Genomic DNA, 12,181 nt, shown 5'->3' with positions numbered 1-12,181 from the left:
GTGCCTCATCCCTCAGTTTAATACAATGTAGTGTAGTGTATATATAACACAGTGTAGTGCAGTGTATATAACACAATGTAGTGCAGTGTATATAACACAGTGTAGCATAGTGACATTGCACCCGCTTTTTTATTTTATTTTACAGGTAGAACACTGCACTTTGCTCTTTGGTGACCGTATGTCACCATAAAGGGGTGGGGGGGGGGGGGTTGATTAGGATTTTTTTTGTACACTGTAGAAATCAATACATCGATGAACACTGTATAAGCAGCCTGTTTTGTCTTTACCTGTGTTTGGCATCCATTTGTGATGCCATTGTTTACTATTGTACAAAAAAGGAAGCCACTGCCCCCACCTATAACTGGCCATTGCAGCAAGCAGCTATGGAAGGCAACATGTGTTAGGATAAATTCAAGCTTCAGCAGCCGCACTACGCGCTTAACACATTTAACCCTTTATTTGGCCACTAGCGGGGGTTAAAAGCACCCCGCTAGCAGCCGAATAGTGCCTCTAGCGCCGTTTTACCCATCATCTCCCGCCTGCCACAGTGTGAAAAGCAGCTTTAGAAAAGATATTTTGTATTCAGAAACAATTTGCCTTTACTTCCTGCTATGTCTCTGGGGCAGGAAGTAAATGTAAATCAATTCAATTAGACACAAACAAAAACAAAAAAAAAAATAACAACACTGGTTTTAATAATTTCTTACTCTAATGTTTGCAGCTTGTGTTGTTATGCAAGGTAATTTATTTAAGTATTTTCTATGTCCACTTCAATTCAATTCTACAGGTTATTGCAACAACATATGTTCATTACAAGAGGAGCATTTTAAAGGAAGGACACCTATACAGACACATGTAAACCTATTGTACCAATTAACCATTGTGCCTTTTTAGTGTTTGCTTTTTATTAGAATGGCTTTTCAATCTCAGGTGTAAGTAGGTCGAGCTAGTTTTGCTATGTTGAAAGAGTGCAGCGGACTCTCCTTGGCATTCTGCTGGAGTTGTTTTCCCAGAAGATGGCAAAGTGGTTTGTTTCATAACATGGTTAAGTAATGCACAATCAATAACTGGCTTTGGGAATATAGTTCCTTTTAACCATTTGCTCTAGATGATTTTACTGTATGTTTAGAATGTAAGCTTTAAGACTAGTAGTAAATAAATCTTGGCTGAATTTATTAAAGATGCATTCCGAGTACAAAACCTTTTATTGAAATGCATTCCTCAATAGCCGCAAAGGTTATAAATCCTTTTTGTATGCACCTAATGGCTTTGAAAACCCCGGTATTACATTGTAATGACATCATCACCCTGCTGTACGTAGTCTGTGCAGGGAGCAGAGCTGTGGGAGGGGCCACCAACTACAGACCGCATGCAGAAAACGACACGAGAGGGCGAAGCCAAGAACAGTACCCCTGCACAGGGAGAGAAAGCAACAGTACGGGGTCTTTATTGCAGGCTTTTCCTTGCACAGAGGCAACGCAACACTGGATTACTGCACAGATCTAGAAGGAATACGCAAAGCACACCAAGATTCAAGGAATAATACACATGACTCTTGTGTTTAGACAATGTTTGCCTATCCTGGTGTCACGATCTGGAGTCAGGCTCAGAGACCAATAGCTATAGCAGCAGAGCAGATATTCACACAGGTCACCCTGGCTGATGGCACGGGTTCACCTGAGGTGCGGGGTCTAAGCACTAACCGGTATTCACCAGAGCTCCCAAAGGTGGAGATGGGCTTGGCTGCGTGTTAGTGCCAGGTCGCGGTCCTCAGGATAGCCCCACCAGGAGGTGAGCAAGCCGGGGGTCTGGTAGCAGATATAGCAGGTAGAGATCAAGCAGGAGCGTAGTTGAGAAACAAGCCAAAAGTCGGTAACCAATAGTTGCAGGTTGGGATTCAGCAGACGCGTAGTCCAGGAGCAAGCCAAATGTCGGTAACGAAAGGTAGCAAGGATACGGTCGGCAGCAGGAGAGATAGAAGCAAGATATTGGCTGGTAAAGGCACAATATTCTGGCAAGGAGGAAGTGCAGAGACATGGCTTATATAGGAAGTTCATGGGAGGAGCAAAGGGTTCAAGGTTCAAGGCAAACAAGATTCAAGACATGATCACTAAAGGAATTGTCCAAGGAGCTGTCCAGCATTCCAGGTGGCTCAGCAAGCAGAGCCACTGCCAGACACACCAGAGGTCCCAGGTTCAAGCCCAGGTCCTAACAGTACTCCCCTCCTCCCAGGACGTCCCCTGGACGTCTTAGGGCCAGGTTTCTGAGGAAACCTCTGGTGGAATTCCCTTGTTAATCTAGGGGCATGAACATTCTCCTCAGGCTCCCAAGAATTTTCTTCTGGCCCATATCCTTCCCATTGAACCAAATATTGCAATTTGTTCCTAGAGATCCTGGAGTCAAGAATTTTTCCCACCACAAATTCTTCTTCACCCTGTACCTCGACAGGTGGGGGAGGAGGATGAATTCTTCCAGAAAAAGTATTTTCATGAAATGGTTTGAGTAGTGATATATGAAACACAGGATGAATCTTCATATTGTCAGGAAGTTTTAGGCGAAAAGTGACCGGGTTGATTTGAGCAGAAATCTCAAAAGGTCCCATAAACTTTTGACCCAACTTAGCACATGGAACTTGAACTTTTAAATTTTTGGTAGATAACCAAACTTTCTCACCTACTTGAAAAGTGGGAATTGACCTACGATGTCTGTCAGCAGCCCTCTTGTAATATTCCTGCGCCTCCTTCAATGTATCAGTCAATTTCTCCTGGATCTCATGTAATGAAGTTAGTCTGTTGGTAACAGCAGGAATTGAAGTTGAGATGGGGAGATCAGGAATAAAAACTGGATGATACCCCGTGTTTAAGAAAAATGGGCTTTGGGATGTGGAACTATGTTTAGAGTTATTATAAGCAAACTCTGCCGTAGGAAGGTAGTCCACCCAGTCATCCTGAAGATAACTCACGAAGCATCGAAGGTATTGCTCCAGAGTTTGATTGGTCCTCTCGGTCTGACCATTAGACTGCGGATGAAAAGCCGAGGACAGATTAACTGTTACACCCAAAGCTGAGCAAAAACTTCTCCAAAATTTTGAGGTAAACTGTACCCCTCTGTCAGACACCACATCATCAGGAATTCCATGAAGTTTAAAAACTTCTCTAACCATTACCTCAGCAGTATGTTCGGCGGAGGGTACCCCTTTAACTGGAATAAAATGAGCCATCTTAGTGAGACGGTCAACGACTACCAGAATGGTGGTCATCCCTTTTGAAAGAGGAAGGTCAACCACAAAGTCCATAGAAATTGACCCCCATGGTCTTGATGGAACAGGTAGTGGTAGAAGTAACCCCAGAGGAGAAGATCGAGGTGTCTTATTGCGAGCACAGGTTAGACATGAAGCCACATAACTCTTAACATCTTTCTTGTACCCAGGCCACCAAAAGGAGCGTGATAAGAGTTCTTCTGTTTTAGAAACCCCAAAATGACCAGCAAGCTTAGAGTCATGTACCAACCTGAGGGCTTCTACCCGAACTGATTCAGGTACATAGAGGCAATGCGCTTGAGTCCAAAAACCATTGTTGTACTTGAGGTTAATGTCCTTAGGAGGATTATTAAGAAGTGGGTCATTCTCATACCCCTCCTTGAGAAGATTAAGAAATGTCTTTGAACTCATGGCCCCTAGAAAGTTCTTTTGAGGCAGGATTGTACATTCAGAGGTGCTTTCCTGGAGAGGCCCAGACAACATCCGTGATAGGGCATCAGCCTTACCATTCCTTGACCCAGGGCGGTATGAAATAACAAAATTAAACCTGGAAAAGAAAAGGGTCCAACGTGCTTGTCTAGATGACAACCTTTTAGCAGACCTAATAAATTCTAAATTTTTATGATCGGTGAGAACGGTTACAGGGTGCTTAGCTCCTTCCAGCAGATGCCTCCACTCAGAAAATGCTTCCTTAATTGCCAGCAGCTCCTTGTTTCCAATGTCATAATTCATCTCGGCTGAAGACATCAGTCGAGAGAAATAAGCACAAGGATGAAGCTGCATTTTTTCTCCCATTCGCTGAGAAAGGATAGCTCCTACAGCAGAATTAGAAGCATCAACTTCTACGATGAAAGGTAGTTCTGGATCTGGATGTACCAGGATTGGTGCAGAAGTGAAGAGAGTTTTCAGTTTACTAAAGGCAGCCTGTGCCTCAGGAGACCACAAAAAGGGCACCCCTTTCTTTGTCAACTGTGTGATTGGAGCAATTACCCTAGAGAAATTCCTTATAAATCTTCTGTAAAAGTTGGCAAAACCAACAAATCGCTGTATCTCTTTAACATTCTTAGGGGCGGGCCAATCCACCACAGCTTTGATCTTATCGGGATCCATGCTTACCCCTTCAGAAGAGATTATGTATCCCAAGAACTGAATCTGAGTTTGTTCAAACTCGCATTTCTCTAATTTTATGTAAAGTTGATTTCGCCTTAATCTCTCGAAAACAATACGGACATGCTTGCGGTGTTCTTCCAAGGTATCAGAGAAAATGAGAATGTCATCCAAATATGCTATTACAAACTGATCAAGCAAATCTCGAAAGACATCATTAATAAAATGTTGAAAAGTTGCAGGAGCATTGCAAAGCCCAAAGGGCATGACCAAAGACTCAAAATGTCCATATCTGGTTCTGAAAGCAGTTTTCCATTCATCACTGGAACGAATGCGGACAAGGTTGTATGCCCCCCGTAAATCTAATTTGGTAAAGAGCTTGGCAGAGCGGAGTCTCTCAAGCATTTCTGGAATCAGTGGGAGTGGATAGCGATTCTTAATTGTGATCTTATTTAAATCTCTGTAGTCAATACACGGACGCAGGATGGAGTCCTTTTTCGTCACGAAGAATAAGGCTGCGCCAGCAGGAGAGGTTGAGTGTCTGATAAAACCCTTCTCAAGATTCTCATTAATCCACTCCCTGAGCACTTTCAGTTCAGGTTCTGATAAAGAATAAAGGCGACCAAATGGTATTTCTGCCCCTGGAAGCAATTCAATGGGACAATCATAAGAGCGATGAGGAGGCAGCTGATCTGTGTTCTTTTTATCACAAACGTCCCGAAACTCAAGATATTGTGGAGGTAGCTTGTCATATGACTGGATAGTAACTGCTTGTAAATCTTGGGTTGGTGGAGGGCTTATTTGAAAAGATTCTTTGCAATGTTTCTTGCAATGGTCAGATGTAAAGCTTAAAGAACGTGTCTCCCAGTTGATGGAGGGATTATGGATAGAGAACCAAGGAATGCCCAGGATAATAGGGAACTTGGGTGATGTAATCAGCTCAAAGCTGATAGTCTCCTGATGGTCAGTTTCAATTAGGAGTTTAAGTGGGATTGTCTCGTGGGTAACAGGGCCTGAAGTCAAAGGTGAGCCATCCACAGTTTCCATATCAATTGGGGCAAGTTTATTTCTTATTTGAATGTTATTACTTTGGGCAAATTCGATGTCGATGAAGTTTCCCCCAGCCCCTGAGTCCAGCATAGCAGAGCAAGGTATTTCATTGCTTTCAACAATAAGCTTTATAGGGATGACAAAATGAGTTGATAAAGAATTAACTTTATTTGCTTCCTGAATCAAAGGAGAGATGGACTGAGAAATTGAGTTTATTTGTTCAGATACTGTAACATCCATTGCTGCAATTGTTCTTTTAAATTTATTGGGACAATTAACTGCGTAATGTCCAGAGTCTCCACAATAAAGACATAAGTTTTCTGAACGTCGTCTTTCTTTCTCCTGAGTAGTAATAGATCTTTTAATAGCATCCACCTGCATAGGTTCAGGAGTGTCAGAATCAGGGAAAACTCTTGGAACCTTAGGAGGATACTGAGTAGTAGAAAAACGCATGCCACCATTACTGCCTAGGATTCCCAGTCTCTCCTTTCTCCTTTCAGTAAGTCTCTGATCAATTCGAATACATAATTTAATAAAAGCTTCAAGGTCATCAGGACTCTCTACTCTGGCAAGCTCATCTTTTACTTGTTCCGAGAGTCCTTGACGGAACTGACTCTTCTGTGCTGCTGGATTCCAATTGGTATCTGAGATCCAACGTCGGAATTCAGTTGTGTACTCTGCAACAGAGCGTCTTCCCTGACGTAAATTGTGCAATTTTGCCTCAGCAGTAGCACAGCGGTTAGGATCATCGAAAACTTGGTTCATCGCAGTCACAAAAGAATCAAAATTATCCAGGATGACATCATCTTTCTCCACATAAGGGGAGGCCCAGGCTAAGGCTTCCTCAGTCAGGAGGTTGATAATAAACAGCACCTTTTTCCTGTCAAAAGTGAATGCAGCAGGTTGCATCTGAAAGTATATACGACATTGATTAAGGAATCCTCTATAATGGCGGCGGTCTCCGCTAAACTTGAGTGGTAGGGGCATTCGTGCATTAATTTCTATGGCAGCAGTATCTCGGGCATGAAAATCCCGCAATTGTTTGTGTAGATCAAGGATTTCCTCTTGTAGACCTTTCATTTCAATTTGTAACTCAGAAAATTTTTCCTGGTAGTCAACACCAAATGCCTGTAACTCAGCGATTTGAACCCTGAGAGGAGCCACGGCAGCTGCTACAACGGCCTCCATGTTTTTGGCCAGAATATTCTGTCACGATCTGGAGTCAGGCTCAGAGACCAATAGCTATAGCAGCAGAGCAGATATTCACACAGGTCACCCTGGCTGATGGCACGGGTTCACCTGAGGTGCGGGGTCTAAGCACTAACCGGTATTCACCAGAGCTCCCAAAGGTGGAGATGGGCTTGGCTGCGTGTTAGTGCCAGGTCGCGGTCCTCAGGATAGCCCCACCAGGAGGTGAGCAAGCCGGGGGTCTGGTAGCAGATATAGCAGGTAGAGATCAAGCAGGAGCGTAGTTGAGAAACAAGCCAAAAGTCGGTAACCAATAGTTGCAGGTTGGGATTCAGCAGACGCGTAGTCCAGGAGCAAGCCAAATGTCGGTAACGAAAGGTAGCAAGGATACGGTCGGCAGCAGGAGAGATAGAAGCAAGATATTGGCTGGTAAAGGCACAATATTCTGGCAAGGAGGAAGTGCAGAGACATGGCTTATATAGGAAGTTCATGGGAGGAGCAAAGGGTTCAAGGTTCAAGGCAAACAAGATTCAAGACATGATCACTAAAGGAATTGTCCAAGGAGCTGTCCAGCATTCCAGGTGGCTCAGCAAGCAGAGCCACTGCCAGACACACCAGAGGTCCCAGGTTCAAGCCCAGGTCCTAACACCTGGAGTTCAGCTTAAATGCATTTTAAAGGGACAACAGAGGAGGAGGAGTCAGGAGTATAATGTACAACACAGCAAATGTAGTACAAGGGTCAAGAGTATAATGTAAAACAAAGCATAAACAGTACAGGGGTCGGGAGAATAGCATACACAGTGCAGGGATCAGGAATATGATACAAAACATAGCATATGCAGTACAGGGATCAGGAGTACAATCTAAAAGGGTCAGGAGAATAATGTACAACACAGCTTATATACTACATATATCAGGACTTTAATGTACAACATACCGTGCAGTGGTTAGGAGTATAATATGCAACATAGTGGATGCAAAGCAGTGGTTAGGAGTACAATGTAGAACATAGCATAAACAATGCAGGGGTAAGGAGTATAATGAGCAACATAGCATATATAGTTCAGGGGTCAGGACTATAATGTAGAACACAATATACAGTGAAGGGGGTTTAAAGGATAATATTAGGATATAGTGCAGGGAACAGGAATATAATGTACAACATAGTAAATGCAGTACAGGGTCAGGAGTAAAAACTGAAAGCATATACAGTGCAGGGGTAAGAACTATCATGTAGAACATGGGGTATAAAGTGCAGGGGCCAGGAGTATTATGTACAATACTAGGGTTGATTTACTAAAGACAAATAGACTATGCACTTTGCAAGTGCAGTTGGAGAGGGCAGCACAGTGGTGTAGTGGTTAGCACTTTCACCTAGCAGCAATAGGGTCACTGGTTCTAATCCCGACCACGACACCATCTGCCTGGAGTTTGCATGTTCTCCCTGTGCCTGCATGGGTTTCCTTCAGGTACTCCGATTTCCTCCCACACTTCAAAGACATGCTGGTAGGTTAATTAGACCTTGTCTAAAAAAAAAAAAAAAAAAAAAAAAAAATTGGCCTCAATATGTGTATGTCAATATTGTATGTGTTTGTAAGCGTGTCAGGACCTTACAGGGTAAAGGACCATGCAAAGCCGCAGATGGACTCTGGTGGCAAGAAAGCACCCTGAGGTTCACATAGGTAGCGCTATACAAATCACTCACTCACAAAAATGCTGCTTTTTGTTTTGCATGTGATTGGGCATCATTTAGGCCCCTTTCACACTGGGGCGGTGGGTGCGTTGTCTGCAAAGCGCTTCTATTTTTAGTGGCGCTTTGCGGCACTATTTGGCCTGAGCGGGGGCACTTTTGCTCCCCTGCTAGCGGCCGAGAAAGGGTTAAAACCACCCGCAAATCGCTGGTATAGCCGCACTGCCCATTGTTTTCAATGGCCAGGAACGGTGGAGGAGTGGTATACACATCGCTCCATCACTGCTCCAAAGATGCTGCTAGTAGGTCTTTTTGTAGCGTCCTGCCAGTGCACTCGGGGCTTTCACATTAGAGAGACAGGAGCGGCTCTTTCAGGGCGCTTGCCTTTGCAGGCGCTATTTTTAGCGCTATAGCGCCTGCAAAACGCCCCAGTGTGAAAGGAGTCTTAGTAAATCAACTCCAATTGATACAGTGTAGTGGTTAGGACTAGGGATGAGCTTCGTGTTCGAGTTGAACATACGTTCGACTCGAACATCTGCTGTTCGCCCGTTCGGCGAATTCCGAACGTTAAGGGCCGTTCGCGCCAAATTCGTGTGGGGCTCACGGCCCACAATGCACTGCGTCATCGCAGTGCATTGCTGGCTCATGATTCGCCAAGCATGCACTGTGACCCCGCGTGCTTGGCCAATCACAGCGCCAGCAGCGAGGAGAGCCATGATTGGCCACAGGCAGGATGCCTGGGGCCAATCATAGCTCAGGCTGTGTAGTACACGCCCCACACTATATAAGGCCGCCAGCGCGGCGGCCTTGTGTAGTGTGTTGGCGTCTGAAGCAGTTAGTGGGTGTTCTGTGTACCTTCAACACAGTACACACCGATCGTTATCAGCAGATTTTCGATCTTGCTCTTCTGTAGTGGTTGTTGCCTGCGTGCCCTGACCGCAGTGTATATACGGCCATATTCACCTCACCTATATAGCTAGTGATCTATCTTTTATAATAGAGCTTGCAGTCAGTAGTGTTAGGAGCTTGTGCGTGCTGTCTGCGTGCTCTGTACCCAGTACACACCGCTATATCCACCTACATAGCTCTTCTCTATTTGAGCCCACTTGCCATCTGCAGGAGTTATTGGAAGTTGTGTGTGCCTCCAGCACAGCACAGTATACATCTGCATATACCCCTTTATCTCTGGTGTTCTATAATAAAGGCATCTGCAGGAGTTAGTGGGTGTTTTGTGCCTCCAGCACAATATACACCTGTATCTACCCTTTATTGCTGTTCTCTAATAGAGCCATCTGCAGGGCTTAGTGGGTGTTGTGTGACTCCATTACAGTATACCCCTTTATCTCTGGTGTTCTATAATAAAGGCATCTGCAGGAGTTAGTGAATGTTGTGTGCCTCCAGCACAATATACACTACCCAACTGCTGTTTTACCCAACTCCCTTCAGGCCATTACCATGTCTGGAAGGCCAGCAAGGAGAGGCAGACAGGCGCGAGCCGATAAAAGAGGGCAAGCAGGCTCTGTGTCTAGAGACAACAGTGCTGGTCGTGGACGCAGTGCATTGTCATCAGCACGTGGCCATGGGACACGCTTGTCCTTCTTTTCGGCAGCTGGACATGTTAAACCGCAACATGCCAATGACTTGGTAGAGTGGATGACCAAGCCCTCTTCATCCTCCTCATCCTCTCTCACCCAGTCTCAGGGTACTAGCAAAGCAGCTGCCAACGCATCGTCTTCCCTCGTCTCAATGTCCTCATCAGTGACTCCTTCCCTAGACCCACCACGTCCTCCTGAGGAGTCTCCTGAACTCTTTGAGCACAGTGTTGGGTACATGCTCCAGGAGGATGCCCAGTGTTTTGTAGGCTCTGATGATGACACTCAGCTAGAGGAAGGCAGTAGCGTGAATGCAGAGAGGGGATGCTCAAGAAGGACAGCAATCTGGCAGTCATGTTCCACAAGCTGCAGCATATTGCCAGGTTTGCTACAGCGATGAAGAGGGAGGGGATGATGAGGGCACTGACTCCACGTGGGTGCCTGGTAGGAGAGAGGAGGAGGAGGAGGAGGCACATGTCCAACGAGGCAGGATGCCCTCCTGGGGCCAGCTTAGGGGCAGCAAACCGACTGAATCACACCGCAGAGCTCCGCCTGTGCAGGGCGCTGCCTCTGCGCGTTATTCTAAAAGTTCTTTGGTGTGGGCCTTTTTTGAGACGAGTGCATCAGATCGCACCGCTGCTATTTGCAACATATGTCTCAAGCGTATCTCGCATGGCCAAAACATCAGCCGCTTGGGCACCACATGCTTGACCAGACATATGTTGACCTGCCATGTAGCTCGTTGGCAAGCGTACCTCAAAGACCCACACCAAAGAACAAAGCGGACCTCTCCTTGCTCCTCATCAGCTGGCATCTCCAACCCCACTAGACCTTCAGTCCTCTCTGAAACCTGCTCTGAGAGGAATGAAGGTGTAGAATTAGGTGTGTCACAGCCAAGTGCTTCCGGGAACTCTCTGCTAGCGGTACACCCACGTCCGATTATAGCAGGCAAATGTCCCTGCCCCAGCTGCTGGAGCGGCAAAAGAAGTTCACTCCCAGCCATCCACATGCCCAGCGGTTGAATGCTAGCTTGGCTAAATTGCTAGCACTTCAACTGCTGCCTTTTCAGTTGGTAGACTCGGCCCCGTTCCGTGAGTTTGTACAATGTGCGGTTCCTCAGTGGCAGGTCCCCAAACGCCACTTTTTCCCACGGAAGGCGATTCTGGCTCTCTACCGGCATGTGGAAGGCAATGTCCTTGCCTCGCTGGACAGGGCGGTCAGCGGTAAGGTGCATATTATCGCTGACTCATGGTCCAGCAGGCACGGACAGGGACGTTACCTGTCTTTCACGGCCCATTGGGTCATTCTTCTGGCAGCTGGGAAGGATGCAGGACAAGGTGCAGTAGTGTTGGAGGTTGTTCCACCACCACGCCTCCAAAATGCTACTATTGGTTGTGACACACCTCTCTCCTCCACCCCCTCCTCTTCTTCTTCCTCCATGGCCTCTTCCAGTGCTCTGTCCTCAGAACCAGCGGTGCTCCGTAGGCGTTCCAGGGGCTACGTAAGTACGCAGGCAAAACGATGCCATGCCGTGCTTGCGCTGGTTTGTTTGGGGGACAGGAGCCACACGCCAGTGGGGCATGATCAGGGATGCATGCACTGTCCTGTCACCGTTTGAGGAGGCCACAAGGATGGTGAGCAGTGACAGTGCATGCATCAGTGACACTGTACCTCTTGTCCACCTCTTGGAGCATACGCTGCGTGGAATAATGGACAGGGCACTTGAGGCAGAACAGAGGCAGGAAGAGGAGGACTTCCTTGCCTCTCAAGGCCCCCTTTATCCAGACAGTGTTCCTGCTGTGCCACCCATCACACAGGAAGAGGATGAGGAGGAGGAAGAGGAGGAGGAGGAGGATGATTGTGTCAGCATGGAGGTGGAGGCTGGCACTCAGCAGCAGCAGCAGCAGTCTTGTAGGGATGATTTACAGTCCCAAGAAACACGTGGACTTGTACGTGGCTGGGAGGAGGTAGCTGCGGATCATGTTGTCCTTAGTGACCCAGAGGACTCCGGACCGAATGCCTCAGCTAACCTACGCTGCATGGCCTCCCTGATCCTGCAAAGCCTGTGGAAGGATCCTCGTATTCTTCGGATCAAGGAGAGGGACCATTACTGGCTGGCCACTCTCCTTTATCCACGGTACAAGGGTAAGGTTGCCGACCTTATCTTGCCATCGCAGAGGGAGCAGAGGATGAGACATCTCCGGGAAGGCTTGCAGAAAGGTCTGTGCAACGCGTTCCCAGAGACTGGGAGGTTACAAACTCCTGGTCCTGGACAACGTGTTGCTGAGGCATCGG

General features: G+C 46.6%; 1 long non-coding RNA gene across 1 annotated transcript in view; it reads left to right on the top strand.

Moving 5' to 3' along the window:
• The window catches only part of LOC143988303 (uncharacterized), a 38,584-nt gene that overhangs the window by 1,076 nt on the left and 25,327 nt on the right, over window positions 1-12,181 (top strand). The gene's annotated exons all lie outside the window — the stretch shown is intronic.

This window comes from Lithobates pipiens, unplaced genomic scaffold, assembly GCF_037356315.1.
Source record: "Lithobates pipiens isolate NorthernLeopardFrog02 unplaced genomic scaffold, aLitPip1_a1.2 Scaffold_18, whole genome shotgun sequence".
Classification (NCBI taxonomy): domain Eukaryota; kingdom Metazoa; phylum Chordata; class Amphibia; order Anura; family Ranidae; genus Lithobates; species Lithobates pipiens.
This window is presented reverse-complemented; position numbering and strand designations above follow the sequence as displayed.